The 14,451-nt window shown below is 47.2% G+C and overlaps 1 long non-coding RNA gene across 3 annotated transcripts; it reads right to left on the reverse strand.

Annotated features, from left to right (window-relative positions):
• Positions 1-655: 655 nt before the first annotated feature.
• LOC128085286 (uncharacterized) lies at positions 656-11,436 on the reverse strand. 3 transcript variants are annotated; one of them, XR_008208878.1, is made up of 3 exons: positions 10,055-11,436; positions 8,185-8,320; positions 656-1,153 (listed from the first exon to the last, which is right to left on the reverse strand). It is a non-coding gene; the product is annotated as an uncharacterized LOC128085286 (long non-coding RNA). The 3 variants fall into 3 exon arrangements; XR_008208877.1 differs by having other exon boundaries at positions 656-1,150; positions 8,185-11,436; XR_008208876.1 differs by having other exon boundaries at positions 8,185-11,436.
• Positions 11,437-14,451: the final 3,015 nt, after the last annotated feature.

The following is a 14,451-nucleotide window of genomic DNA, read 5'->3' on the forward strand; positions in this document are numbered from 1 at the left end:
TCTATTCAACAAAGACCAGGTGTATTCTACCTAGGTTCCCAGTTCAGACATCTCAGCACATCAGTAGATCTCTACCCCAGGGGTTGGTGTCACTCACTGCCACACAACCCAAGACCTTACCCACTAAGCAGCCTTTCATCCCGCGCAGAACCCAAAACACAGCAAGGACAACACAAAAGTTGTCCTCTCCTCCCCTCCTGCTCCAGGTCTTCTTCCACTGCCACCTTCTCAAGGTGCTGCAGCAGAGTGCTGAGCGAATTCCAGGACACACAACCCACACAGATTTGCAGAAGCACAAAGTTTCTGTCCATTGCAATGCTGCTAGCTCTGGAATCTTCTGCTTCTCCAGTGTACACAGAGTGACTGCAGGGAGGTGGGAAATTAGGCTGAAATAAATAAATTAAAACCAGCAGGAGGGGATCGGCATGCTGCTTGAATTAGTGTGGAGAGTAATTGTAAACAACTGGAGAAATGTGCCTTAAATTAATTTTTAGGACCTAATGGGATTTTGCTTGGACTATAGTCAGGAATGAAAAGCCTTCAATGGCAAAACAAGGCACTTTGCATAAATTAGCAGTTATGACATTAGTGAAGCTGACTCTTTTTTGGCTGGCAATGGAGAGCATGTGTGCGTATGTGCACGCCTGCACAGAGGGCTTGGGATTTGTTTTATTTATTATCGAGAGCTCGTTTAAAGGAGTTTAGCAGGAAGGGGTGAATCTTGACGCAGATGCTTAAAAGCCAGGGCTCTTGGGCTCTGTCTGCATGGGGAGAGAAGACAAGTCTTCAGTCTTCTACTGCCATAGGTTGCACTGGGGTGGAATTACTCTTCTTCAGAGAGCCGTGTTGGGCAATGTGACATCCCAGGACAGACAGAAAGGTTTCTCTGGAAGAAAGGATGCAGCAGCTTCAAAGAAACAATAAATATCATCCTTAGAATTAGTCTTCAGCCGAAAAAAAAACGAAAAAAAAGCCCTTTAAAAAGCTCAAAGCTCACCTGAACACGTGCAGAGATTGACCATGAGACCTCTTGCAAGCAGCGGAGCCAAAATGGTTCATGGCTTTTTGGCTCAGGTAGCAGTGAGGGCTTTTGGGTTACACATCCTCTGGGGGTCCATCTCCAGCTCCATGCCCAGTCCTACCAGTGGCTCTGCTGAATGAGGGTCTTTATTTCAGTATTCACACTTCAGCACTGCAAAAGCACGAACTTTTTTTGTACTTTTTTTAGTTGTTGGTTTTGTTTTTCTTTTTAAACTGTGGTCACAAAAGCAAGCAGGCGCTTTGCTCTTCTCTTGTGCTGTCTTCCTTAAGAACCACCTTTCTGGTCTTTGGTTTCTTTCTTCTGCTATGTTCCCTGCTTGGTGAAAGTGAAGGAAATCTACGCCTCCTTCGTCCAAACCCACCATAAACGTCATCGCCCACCACGAGGGGCTGCCTGTGATCCACTGGTCATGAAAATGATTTATTTTTAAGATGGTGTAAAACAAAATCAAATGTTTGGGGTTTGCTTTGCTTTGTCCTCTGACATACAAGCAACATCCTAGAAAGTGGATCTCCACATAACAGATGTCAAAATAACCCTAAAACAGAGACTAGAACTGGGAGCAAGGGATGGCTGTCCACCTTCACACCAAGTGAAGATCAGGGCGAGATCCCCTAAATGATATGGTAGCTCATAGAATGATAGAATGATAGAATGATAGAATGATAGAATGATAGAATGATAGAATGATAGAATCATAGGATCATAGAATCCTAGAATCATAGGATGGCCTGTGTTGCAAAGGACCACGATGCTCATCCAGTTCCAACCCCCTGCTGTGTGCAGGGTCACCAAGCAGCAGCCCAGGCTGCCCAGAGCCACATCCAGCCTGGCCTTGAACGCCTGCAGGGATGGGGCATCCACAGCCTCCTTGGGCAACCTGTGCCAGTGCCTCACCACCCTCTGGGTGAAAAACTTCCTCCTAATATCCAACCTAAACCTCCCTTGTCTTAGTTATTAGTTATTAGTGAAGCTCATTTGTTAATGTCCTTGAAAATGCCTTTAAATAGAGCTACTGGGATTCATTGTGCTCATGAACTGAATACCGCCAAGTTTAACAGGCCCAGACTTCCTTAACTGCAGTTTATGGAGGCTCCCACAACTGCATTTCTCCCAGTCTTGGCTACTCCATCACATAAGAAAGTTGTGATACTTATTTAAAAAATGAGTTTTCACTTTACTGCTTTCACATTACTAAATCTGTACTTAAAGTAAGCTTGCTATGAGGCTAATTTACCTTCCACCCCAGCATTCGCTCTGCTTGGAAATGGGATCCAGATGGACAACGTTTCAGAGTTTAATTCAAACTCATTAAAGGCAGTGGAAGTTTATTTCCACGAATTTGAAAAGGCTCTGGCTTTGGCCCCTTTATCACTTTGCAGCAAGATGCCTGGCTGCAGTCTCCATCTCTACAAAGCCAATAGCAATTATAAAAGCTGCAAGAAGGTTAATATTCCTTCTGGTTTTATTATTTCCAAGGAATGAAAACAGAGTTTTATTCTCAGTGGGGGCAATAAAGCCATCTCCATTTGATCAGCGGAGCGTATGAGTGCTCAAACGCCACCTCCTGCCAAGCCTGTAGGTCCTCCACCAGCCAAACTCCTACTGATATCAGCAAGACATCGCCAGCATCTACACAAAGCGGAGCAGCGTTTCCATGGGACGTCAGTATGAAGTTGTCTTCCAGTATGACCTTCAGAGCATTCATTGGGACGCTGGGAATGCTGGCATTTTCCTTCCCAAGAAACTGACATGTGATGAGCCCGGCTTCCCTGGAAGTGGCTGAGCATCTTCCTGCAGCTGGGCAGTACTCCACGCATTCCTTGCTTCGCTCTGCTTGCGCGTGTGGCTTTTGCTTCACCAATTAAACTGCCTTTATCTCAACCCATGAGTTCCTGTCCTATTCCCTCTCCAGCCCTCTCCCCGTCCCACCTGAGGACAGGGAGCAAGTGGCTGCGTGCTGCTGAGCTGCCTGTGGAGCTGGAGCACAGCATCAGCTCTCCGGAACTCCTCTTGATTTGACGTGATTTATTCCCAGCTCCAATGGAGACCAGCTGAAAAGCTTTTCTGCAACCCAAGTGTTGACAGGCATGGGAAGGCTCCTTTCCTTACATCTCCGTGCAAAACGCTTGGCGCTCCAAAGAGATATGCTTCATGCAGAGAGAGGGACAGGTCCTTAAGAAATTTTGCACATTAGCTGTTCTACAGTTTTCTGAAGGACAAAGTCTCAGTAGCATCAGTGCCTCAAGCAAGCATTTCACAAAATATCAAGCCGTGGTTACTTCTGCCAGGCACTCCCAGGACGTGAGCCACCCTCAGCTTACAAACAATAATACTCTTTCTTCTTTTTCTCCATCATTATTTTAGCAAACAATAGGTCAAAATCCTGCAGCCAGGCAGCTGCAGCTCAAACGCTCCCTCAAGAAATCGTGTCAAACCTTTGCTGCTGGATCTGAGGTGGAGTGATCTCCTCCGACCTCCACTTTGCAGTTTCTGAGATACCCAAGAGGTAAAAATCATGAACAGTAGAAAGCGTCCGTGGCTATTGGTTGGGTAGGTTGCTCCAAAAGTAATGCCTCCTGCTTATTTCCATGGAAGATACAGTAACAGTTGTTGATACAGCCAATTCTCAGCTACCAAGCATTATTCTTTCAGGGTAGCCACCACCACTAGCTATGCATTTTTATCTGTGATGAACAAGAGCCTGCATGCCACACTTGTAAATATCTGCACCAGCAGAGTTGATGCACTGTTTCACAGCTGCTGTGACGGCATCGTTGCCTACACAGTCCATCCTTCATTGACCTCAACAGATGGAGATCACAAGGTACCAAATCTGGATTACCCATGGGTGGGGTAGGATGGTCCAGCCAAGACTGGCAGCGTGCTCCACAGCCTTCAGACTGGTAGAGGGCCTGGCATTATCGCATTACAAGAGAAATGTCGTCTTCTCTTCTGGCCTGGCTGGAAGATTGAGTCACCACCACTAGGTCAGAGTTGATGGTTTGTCTGGCTTCCAGGAAATCCAGAAGGATCACCCCTTTCCTACCCCAAAGGACAGCTCACATCACTTTACCTGCTGAGGGCTCTTTCTTGAGCTTGTTCTTCAATGGGGAATTCACAACGGACTTGTTTTGATCCAGCTTGTAGTGTCACACCACCTCTCACCACCAGCAATGATGCGATCCAGGAAACTGTCACCTTCAGCTTCATTTTGGTTCAGTAGGTCCTGACACACTTACAGTGTTCCTTCTGTTCCTGTGTGAGCATTCACGGGACCCAACCTGGTGCAAACCTTGCAGAAATCCAACATTGCACCATCATTTCCAATGCACTGAAGCTGATATCCAGCTCTGCACACAGCTCCCTGTTCACAATCTGCTGATTTGCACAGACGACCTGGTTGAGAAGCTCTTCATTCATTTCATGGTACGACAGCTGTGCATGGCCATCCAGAACGTGGCTTATCTTTCATAGCAAAATACTGGTGGGAAGGCTCAACTTCTGCTGCCATATCACCAACATCTGCCTCTGACACCATGGGCCAACATCATAAAAATAAGAGGCATTATTTCTGGAGCAGATCTGGTGCATTCACTGTACCCAAATACCTTTAAGATGTTGTTCTATTGAACGCAGCTTCATCTGCTGCAGACACAGGCTGTAGGTTTTCCCGTTGTTGAAATCTGTCTTTTACAGGACATTTTCAGCCCTCTAACAATCACGTAATAAATTCAGCAGGAGTTTCATTAGAGCACTTGGGGTATTTTTCTTTCAAATATCGTAATATGAAAAAAAGATAGAGAATTATAGAGAGCTTGAAGCACTTCCTGGCTCCCTTTTATAACAAGATAGTTGAAAAGGGAGAGCTGCTCAGAAGAGACAAGGTGACAAGCACTGTTTAGGAATTGTCTCACTGGGCCAAGAGAATGGGGTTTGTCTTCTGCAGTAAGTTTTGCATCCTTCTGCTATAGAGGGTGTTTTCTTCACACGTTTCTGGAATTTTATTCTGCACTGTCAGGCTTTGCAGGACACATTGCTAAGCAAGGGTTTATTGAATACCAAAAGCTGTGCATGTGAAGGATTACCTTCTGTTTGCCCACCTCATACTTAGCCTTGAACATAGAATTACAGAATCACAGAATGGCGTGTGTTGCAGGGGACCTCACAGCTCATCCACTTTCCAATATCATCTGCTTGACATTGGTTACAGCAGGTCACTTGGAGGACAGAGCTGGTTTTCTGGCTGAATGAGGACATCTTTATGTTATGAAGTCCTCCAGATATACAAAAAACACAAGGAGCTTTGAGGAACCTCCATTTCATGGATCCTTTCAACTTCAAGAGATGGAAGCTGGACATTATTTCTGGTTCCATGGAAGCATGGAACCAGAAGCATGTGGAAAGGCTACAGGGAAAAGAAAGGGAAAGATCTGATCATTTTCACTTTCTCGTACCCCCATGTCCTGTGGGATGGGAATAGTAGACAAACCAAGGATGGATGGATGGGTGTGTGGATGGATGGATGGATGGATGGATGGATGGATGGATGGATGGATGGTTGGATGGATGGATGGATGGATGGATGGATGGATGGATGGATGGATGGATGGAGGAAAGGAAGGATGGATGATAAGCTTTCTGTTATTTCTTGATCAGGTATCCCATGCTATATGAAATACCCCGTGAGATCCCTCCACACTTCCACCTGCCATCACATAGGACCACAGATCTCCCAGAGTGCTCAAATCCCATCTGCAAGCCACTTCCACAGCATCTCAGATGGCGCTAGGAAGCATGCAACCATTCCTCAAGCATGGCAAACATTTAGGAAACTGAATTTGGTGGGCATGGTGTTGATGGGTTGACAGTTGGACTGGAGGATCTTAGTGGTCCTTTCTAATGTCAATGATTCTGTGATTCTATGAGTTCTGCACTACAGCCTCTGCTCAGTTTTGTAAGATGATAGTGGGGGGAAAAAGAATATTTTGAAGAAAATTGCTCTGGGGACTTGAAAACCTGGTGAGTCACGATGGTACGTCACCCAGAAGAGGGATTTTTTGTCTACCAAAAGCAGCAATGCTCCCAATTCTCCAGCCCAGGGGGCAGCCAGCAGAATCTCTCATCTGGACAGAAGTCTACCCAGAGACATCACAAAGGGATTTTTTCAGCAGCTGTCAAAAACTGGCCTTTTGCTTTGATGTTTCTGCAGCAGATGAATGCCTGAAACCATGGCCTCATCCATGCTCCTTGTACAACCAGCAGAAGGGTGTCACGTTGCTGTCTGCTATGTCACTCATCAATGCTGGGGCACAAAGAGCTCAGAAGTGAAGCCAATTAAAAGAGGCAGGAGCTGGCATTTCTAATGAGGGGGAGAAACATCACGATCAGAAAAAGGGCACTGTGTTGGCTGAGGATGAACTACACCAAGTGACCAGGAGAGTCCCATGGAGATGCACTTCCCATCCTTGCCGATTTTGCAGCATACCAGCACTTTTTGCATTGGTAAATGGCATCAACCAAGGGAAAACTGACCGTGGCACATTATTTAAGAGGAAGGCTGGGAGAGCAGCAGCACCAGCAGATGGTGTTTGCAAAAAACAGAGCCAGAGGTGGAGGTGTGGAGGCATCCCATGAGATGCCATCATCAGGACTCAACCAAGATCTTGGGCCCACATTGTCGTGGTGAGGGAAAGCTCCCAAAGCCTCCCCAGCATCTGGAGCAGCAAGACCAAACCCTACTATCTATCTAGACTCCAAACCCTGTGCAGAAAGATGATCCTTATAAAGGGTTTCTCTAACTTTGCTGTGGAAGTTGATTTTTGCACCAGCTCTTTGCGGCCAGGAAAGCCTTTCCTCCAACCAAACATTGCATCTTGCTCCTTAACCTTGCTACAAATGACTGGGATGCCAAACTGCTGCAAGGGGGCTGCTGGAATGCAACCAACAGATACATACACCTCTCCTGCATCTTCCGTGCACTCACTTTTTGTATTCATTTATAGATGGGTTTGAGGTAGATAAAATCTACCTATAGGCAGACAGTGTGCCCCAGAGCTTGTTAGCTGAATTCACCCGCATGGAAGGTGTACGAGAGAATTTCCCAGCTCATGGCTCTCCCTGTAGCAGGGAGCACTTCCACATCAATTAGGGCATCCCCAGCAGATGCACCCAACCTGCTGTTCCTCCTCCCTGCTGCACTGATGCGCCACCTCCAGCTGCCTGCAGGGCTGCAGAGCAAGCTGTGCTATTAGCCAGCTATGCATCAGGGTGAAAGAGCAGCCAAGCAAAACATGAGCAGAAAGAGCAAGCTTTAAAATGCTTTGTTTTGTTTTGTTTTTCATATCCTTCTGCATTTTGCTGAATTACCATGCACGTATAAGCAAAGTGTTGGCAAAATCCCACTTAAAATCTCAGCAGCTTAAATATAACTCCTGGATCCAGTCCAACTGCATCTCATGGCCAACACTTCTCCCCTAGTCACGTTTCAGCTGATTATAACTGACAGGCCAGGCAATGGGGCTGAGCCACACTCTTTCATAGAATCACAGAATCACAGAATGGCCTGGGTTGAAAAGGAGCACAGTGCTCATCCAGCTCCAACCCCCTGCTGTGTGCAGGGTCACCAACCAGCAGCCCAGGCTGCCCAGAGCCACATCCAGCCTGGCCTTGAATGCCTGCAGGGATGGGGCATCCACAGCCTCCTTGGGCAACCTGTTCCAGTGCCTCACCACCCTCTGGGTGAACAACCAGGACCATGAAGCCCAGCTGACCCCATGCAGATGTGCCCCAATGCACACAACCTCATCCATGAACAGCCTGAGCATCCATCTTATTCCGGGCTTCACCTCTGAGTCCCAATGAGAAGTGCTGAGGCTTTATGGTCTGGCTGTGGATGGGGCCAGAGGACGGCCTTAGTGGATCCTCTGTACAGATACTGTCCTCTCTGAATGCCATCATCATCATTACCACCATCATCTTCTTAGATGGCACATCAGGAGGGCCGTGACTCTCCTGTACCCAGATGATTCACCTCCACCATTTCCTGACCTCCCTCTTCACATCCTCAAATTCCCCAACATTACCAAAATTCATATTTATTTCGTTGTTTGCCAACCCTCCCCATGAACCCAGAACTCAACCATGATGGTTTCCATTCTTCACAGCAATGCCTGCAGATTCCCAGATGTCTTCAATCACAGCAGTGGATGGAAGAGCTTTCCCCAATTTTTCGGGCCCTGTCCTGAGTAGAAATTCAAAAGTTGACCTCAGGAATACCTGTGTCCAAGAGTGCAAATGAGCTCAAGCTCTGCTCTCAAAGCAATCCAGCCCAAACCACGTCAACCCACTGCTCCCATCCATGAGTCCAAGGAGCCATAATTTGATTTATGTAACTCATTCCTAAAATAAATCAGCCTAAAACAAATTCAGGCCTCTTTGGTTCTGAAGGCTCATCTACCCAGAGACACTGGGGAAAATTAATCTGAGTTAATGTACGCAGCATATCAGTTAAACTGCATTAAGACCCTGCGAGGATGTTCTCATTCAGAACTGAAGTGGCTTAATTTGATTTAGCTAAATTCACTTCCCAAGCCACTGCGTGGTTACTAAATCAAGATGCACTTAATTACACAGATGGGGCAGTGATGCTGCTAAAGTGTGTGGGGCATTCAACAGGTCATTCCTTGGGTCCTCCAGGGAAGACATCCTTGTGGTTCATGCCATGCTGTCCCAAGGCTTTGGGCATCCTTCTCTTCACACCCAATGAGCCATTCTGCACTGGCCAAGGTGGGTGATGAACCACCCACTTTCCCTCTCAGGCACAGCCACAAGTGGAGTAGCAGGAAAAAGGGATGCTGTTGGCCAGCCAGACCTCATGTGTACAGCAGAACCTTTCCTGGTTTAGCAACCTTAGTCCCATTCCACCAATACAGCCCCAAACTGGGATCTAGTAGACATACTTCTGCGTGTAAGACATAGAATATGGGAGGGTGGATAACACTATAGAGAGAATCACTTTTTCTTTCCTGTTTCATAGGGTGTATGGGAGCAAGAATTAAGTTTCCCAGTCTACAGCAACCTTCAGAATGATTCTGAGGCAGAGCTTGTGACCTGGAAGGAAAAAAATATGCATGGTACCAGGCTATCCATAGCACAATAAATCTGCCATGAACTGCTTAATTATCTAAGGAAAAATACCCCATTGGGAAGAGTAATATTTGATATATGGTGTGCCCTTACCCCAAGGGGTACTTTGCTCCCCAGTGATGAAGGAAAAAGAAATATTATTTCCAAGAAATAAGGAGACATTAAAAAAAAAGCAATTTGTGCATCAACCGGCATAGGGGTACATTGATGGTTTTCACCTCCTGGTGCTGCTAGGATTCCCCATGAAGCACAGAGCCCTAGATTGTCTGAGGTGGGAAGGTCCATCCTCTGACCAGCAGATACCAACAGCCAGGTGCTCAGGGCTCCTAATTTGCTAGTTCCTATATTCATAACCTGAAAAAGAGGATCCCCATCTCACAGCGGAAGTCAGTGGTCACCCAGGACAAGTATCTGGGGCTGATCTCCATTAGAGTGCAGAGCATCTTCTCACAGGGATTTGTAACCTTGGTCAGGCCAGATGCAGCATAAAAATGTCAGGCTGGATGGGATGTGGGGCAACTTGGTCTGGTGGGAGGTGCTCCTGACCATGGTTGGACTGGAACCAAATGATATTAAAGGGTCCTTCCAACTCAAATTCTACCATTTTATGACTATGGGTCTATGATTCTACTATAATTCATGCTTAACTCCATTGATGTACCATACTGCTTGTGTTGGTTGCTATGTAATCCCTTCTCCCCTTCCACGTTCCCCATGTCCAGAGTGAATCTGTGCACCACCCAGCAGCAGAAGCTCTGCCTCCACCATGGATTGGTTTACTCTGGACACTGGGAAAGACCACAAATGCAATGAGAACAGCCCAGCCCAAAGCTCAGAGGATCACTGCAGCCCCAGGGAGCTCACCATAGGGAAAGTAGGATGTAGTAGCAGCAGGATGGGACAAATCCAGTATTCAGTGTCTGCACCAACTTGGGAAAACTGCAGCTCACAAGGATACAGTTATTTCAGAGCTCAGCTGAGCTGAGCTTGCTCACAGAGAGGTCTGAGCACTCTTCAGTAAGAAGAAATAACATTCCTTGGGTCTGAAATCACAGCTTCTCCAGCACTCCCATAATGTGGCCGAATTGCTCCTGCAAGAAGCAAAAACCAAACTAAGAGTTTGATAGAGATGGGTTCTGGCACTGGCAGATCACAGAGAGCACAACTCAGCTTCAGAACGGCATTTTGATTGGCCCAATATGATTGTTTAATTTTATTCTGTCTTGCGGAGAGCTTTGAGTTTGGTTTGGTTTGGGGAAAAGAATCCAAAATCATGAGATTTCCCACAAAACAGGAAGAAAACCCCGTTTCCTACCGACTTCTATTATTCAGCCATGAAAGCTGACTGCTTCTGAAGGATCCCAGTCTCATTTGAAAATCTGCCCATAAATATTCACAGTTTATTTGCAGAGGCTCCTGCTGAAAGAATAGGGCAGAAATGTGACATCCACAAGCCACAAGCACTTCACAGGCAAATTTTCACAGCAAATCCTGAGTTTTGCACAGCACGGCCAGTGCATGGGACACCAAATGCAATGTTCTGAGTAACACCACCTCTCTGGGAGATGTTCCTACAGCAGTGTACACTGCAGGGCACGTTCAGGTTACGGTATGATCTACCTATGGCAATGTCATGTCCTGGAAGCACTGAATTTTGCACATTTTGGTGCACACTGTTAAGGAAGGTGCAAGGCGTTTGGTCATCTCCATCATCTCCAGACCTTGGCCACAAGGCTGCTTTCTGCAGGCAACACTTCTGGACTTGGGTTGCCCCAGGGGATGGGTCCATAAGCAGGTTAGAAACTCTCACCTGCTGACCAGAGGCACGGTCTCCTCCAAACTACATCTCAAAATCATGCCACGAACCTTCTTGCATGGACCTTCATGGAGCAAGGCAGGAGATAGAAGTCACCAAGTGGAAAACCATGTAGGTTCAAGCTGTGTAGTGGGATCATGTTCTGGGATACAAACCACCAGAAGAGCTCTCTCAACAAGGGCTTTGCTGGTTGCACATGGTGGGACTCCCTGTGCCTCCTAACATCCCCACATGCACTGCCCAAGGAGTGCTGGTGGGAAGATGCACTGAGATGCATGATCCAAGATCATGAGAAGGGGCCAAAAGAGAAACAGGGACAGCTGAAACCCAAAACCAAAGCAGATAGAAGGAGTGGGGCTGGAGTGAGAAGAGACAGACTGCTAAGGGTGTTAGAACTTCCAATCCATTCTGATTCTAGGAAATCCTATGATTCTATTCTAACAAGCCCAAGCCTCTCCAAGCTCAAGGTCCAAGTCTTGTCCTGAGACCTGTGCCTGCTACTAACACTAATAAGATTCCTGCAAAAAAACAAGAGCAAACATATGTGTAACTAACACAAATATATGCATACACAGACCAAGAATAATGCACCAGAAACTACAAATAATCACTGAGGCATCTTCCAGCGTGGCCAACTTTAATGGTCAAAGATCCATCTTGGGGGAAAAAAACAAACAACTCACAAAACACAACTCCCTGCAAGAACAAGTAAAGCTCATGGAGAATTAGGACCCCCCAGGATGGACACCCAGCAAGGGATCTTCGCTTTGGGCTGGCACTGGGGGAGCACCCAACCACTGCAGGCTGCCAACGTTCACACCAGCATTGGGCTGTGAGGAGCAGCCTCCAAAAAACCCCTCTCTCATGATGCCTCCCCCCAGCTCCATCTGTATTCAGGGCTTAGTCCTTTGTTTTTCATGAATATATAGGAAGATATATGGCCTATAGAATATTAAGTCGTAATTGAGATAGCTTGCTAGCAGGGAGTGCCTGGGTGGCTGAATTTCATTACATTAACAGATGTGTTCAACTCCAGCTATGGGATGCTAAGAAAGCTTTTTTTCTTTCTTTCAGCATCCCCAGTTCAGAAAGCCTGTTTCCCTCCAGGCCAGTCACAGGCAGATGCTGAGATGGATGCCACCTGACTCCAAGAGCTACACTGGTCAATTTTCTGCTTTTATAGAAAGAGACCAAACTGTCACTAAAAGTGAAGCAAAACTCCTGGGGCTCACTTCTTAGCTTTCTTCTTCTTTAAGAAATTGGGCTCCTGAACCTCAGCCTGCAGCTGTTTGATGAAATTGCTGCAAGCTGCAGCACTCCCACCCAAAAGGAGGTCAGGGTTGTGTGGTGTTCTCTTGCTGAGACAGCAGATCCCAACCCACTTGGGAAGGACTGACTGAGGACAGAAGTGCTCAAGCCTGAGGAAGGCAGAAGCAATGCAGCATGGCTGCACAGGCCTTCAAAGAGCCACTGTCTCCAGGAGTGGGATGAGGTCCCAGCTCCCACGTGCAGGTTTGGTGTCCATGATTCACATGGTCCAGTTGGGATCCAGCCTCTCCCTCATCCCAGCCCAGGAGTCTGGGCTTGATCCTTGCATCCTTTGAGCTGGGAATAGAAGCAGAAAGTCAAAGTGAAAATACTTTCTTTTGTCTTTTCCTAGAAGAAAAGGTTTTGAATTTTCAATTCCAAATGTCATTTTCACTGAAAGCTGAAAGAGAAAACAACTCTTGGGAGAATGGCTTTGACCTGAAAAGCAGGTTTTAATTGCTTTCATTTCGTTGCAGGGGGGAAATAACTACTTGAAATGAGCTCTTCCTCCTGCAGGGGAAGAGCAAGAAGGGCACTTCTGCCATCATACAGTGCACAGGTTTGCCCAGAGCTTAATGGGAATTTATATCCCTTTAAAGTCAACGAGGCAAAATTCTTCTGCTGTACAGCACTGCAAAGCAGAGGGCTGTCCCCTGTTCCTGTTTCCAGGTCCTTGGATGTGTGTGGCAAAGCATGTGCCACTGGATCCTATGCACACAGTCCAGCAGCTGGAAACAGCTGGGATGCAGTGCAGCTCTGCATGGAGATTTGCTGACATCTACAGGGCATCTCATAGGGAAGAGGCTGTGGCTCCATGGGGGACGTGAGATTCCCATTTCCTCCCCAGTGAACTACTGCACATCACAAATACATGCTGGCCATGGTAACTGATAACCACAAATGCACACAGATGGTGGAGCTACCATTAAACACTCATCTTGTTTATCAGCAGGGAAGGTCACGAGCATAGCAGACAGCTCTGCTTTGAGAATGGAGAGGCCATCCCTCTCATAAGTTGGTGGGTTCTGTTCATTTTCAAGCAGGTCATGCTCCAAGAAGCATCATCACATGCTCTGTCCCACGCCAAGCATGGCCCCACATCACCGTATCCACTCCCATTTTTCACAGAATTACAGCATATCCAAAGCTGGAAGGGATCCTTAAGGACCACCGAGTCCAACCTCTGGCTCCACACAGAACCATTCCAAACCTTAGGTCTGAGAGCATTGTCCAAATTCTCCTTGTAGCTGTTCACCTAAGCAGCACCTTCACAGTGGTGGAAACCTTCTGGGATTCCTGGCCAGAAAGAGTCTGGGCAGAAGCATGAAAGGCATTGGCGCTGTCTCCTGCCAAGAATGGGACAAAGCAATAAAAATGACCTAAAAACATCCCATGGGAAGGTGGTTGGGCTTTCATCCCAGTTGCTTTTCTACCACAGAGCCCAGAGGGAGCCCACAACCACACACCAACGTTGGAGATCACTGGGTGCCTTCTGGTCCAGGGGTGTACAGATCTCATTCCACACTCTGGGCACAACATTTGTCTCCTTGTTAGGCTCACTTGACCATCCATGTGGATGACCTTGTCATGTGCAGGGGCCTGAGTTTAACCCACAACAATCGTGGTAAGAAATGCAACCCCCATCTCTCACAGGCTGCTGCTGCCCACTCAGGCCAGGAGCCACGTTAAGGACCTCTCCCCCCAGCAGGCTTTTAAAAGATACATGCATTAGCAGGGACAGCTATTTTTATCACAGCTTAATTCTTCTCTAAACACTGCCAGCAAGGCTGTTCCATCTCAAGGCAAAAAATGCTTTCCAACCAAATGCAGGACAGCTTGGGAACCCACTTTGTTGGGCACCCAACCTGCAACACATCCAAGCCCCCCCGCTGCCAAGAGACAACAACATGGGCCTGGTGTCATCCAGAGGTGCAGGATCCACAGCACAGCTCAGACCCAGGAGTTCTAGGAGCAAAAAGTACAGCTCAGCCACCCCAAACTGACAACAACTGAAGCTGGTCCCCATCCCCAGGGCAAAGAGGGACCAGCAAATGGTCTGAAGCCACCACAGATGCGAGGAAGATGAAGTGAGCTGCCTCTGCACAGACCTCTGCAAACAGACCAAGCAACAGCTTCC

This window comes from Tympanuchus pallidicinctus, unplaced genomic scaffold (genome assembly GCF_026119805.1).
Source record: "Tympanuchus pallidicinctus isolate F22 unplaced genomic scaffold, pur_lepc_1.0 scaffold3, whole genome shotgun sequence".
NCBI lineage: Eukaryota > Metazoa > Chordata > Aves > Galliformes > Phasianidae > Tympanuchus > Tympanuchus pallidicinctus.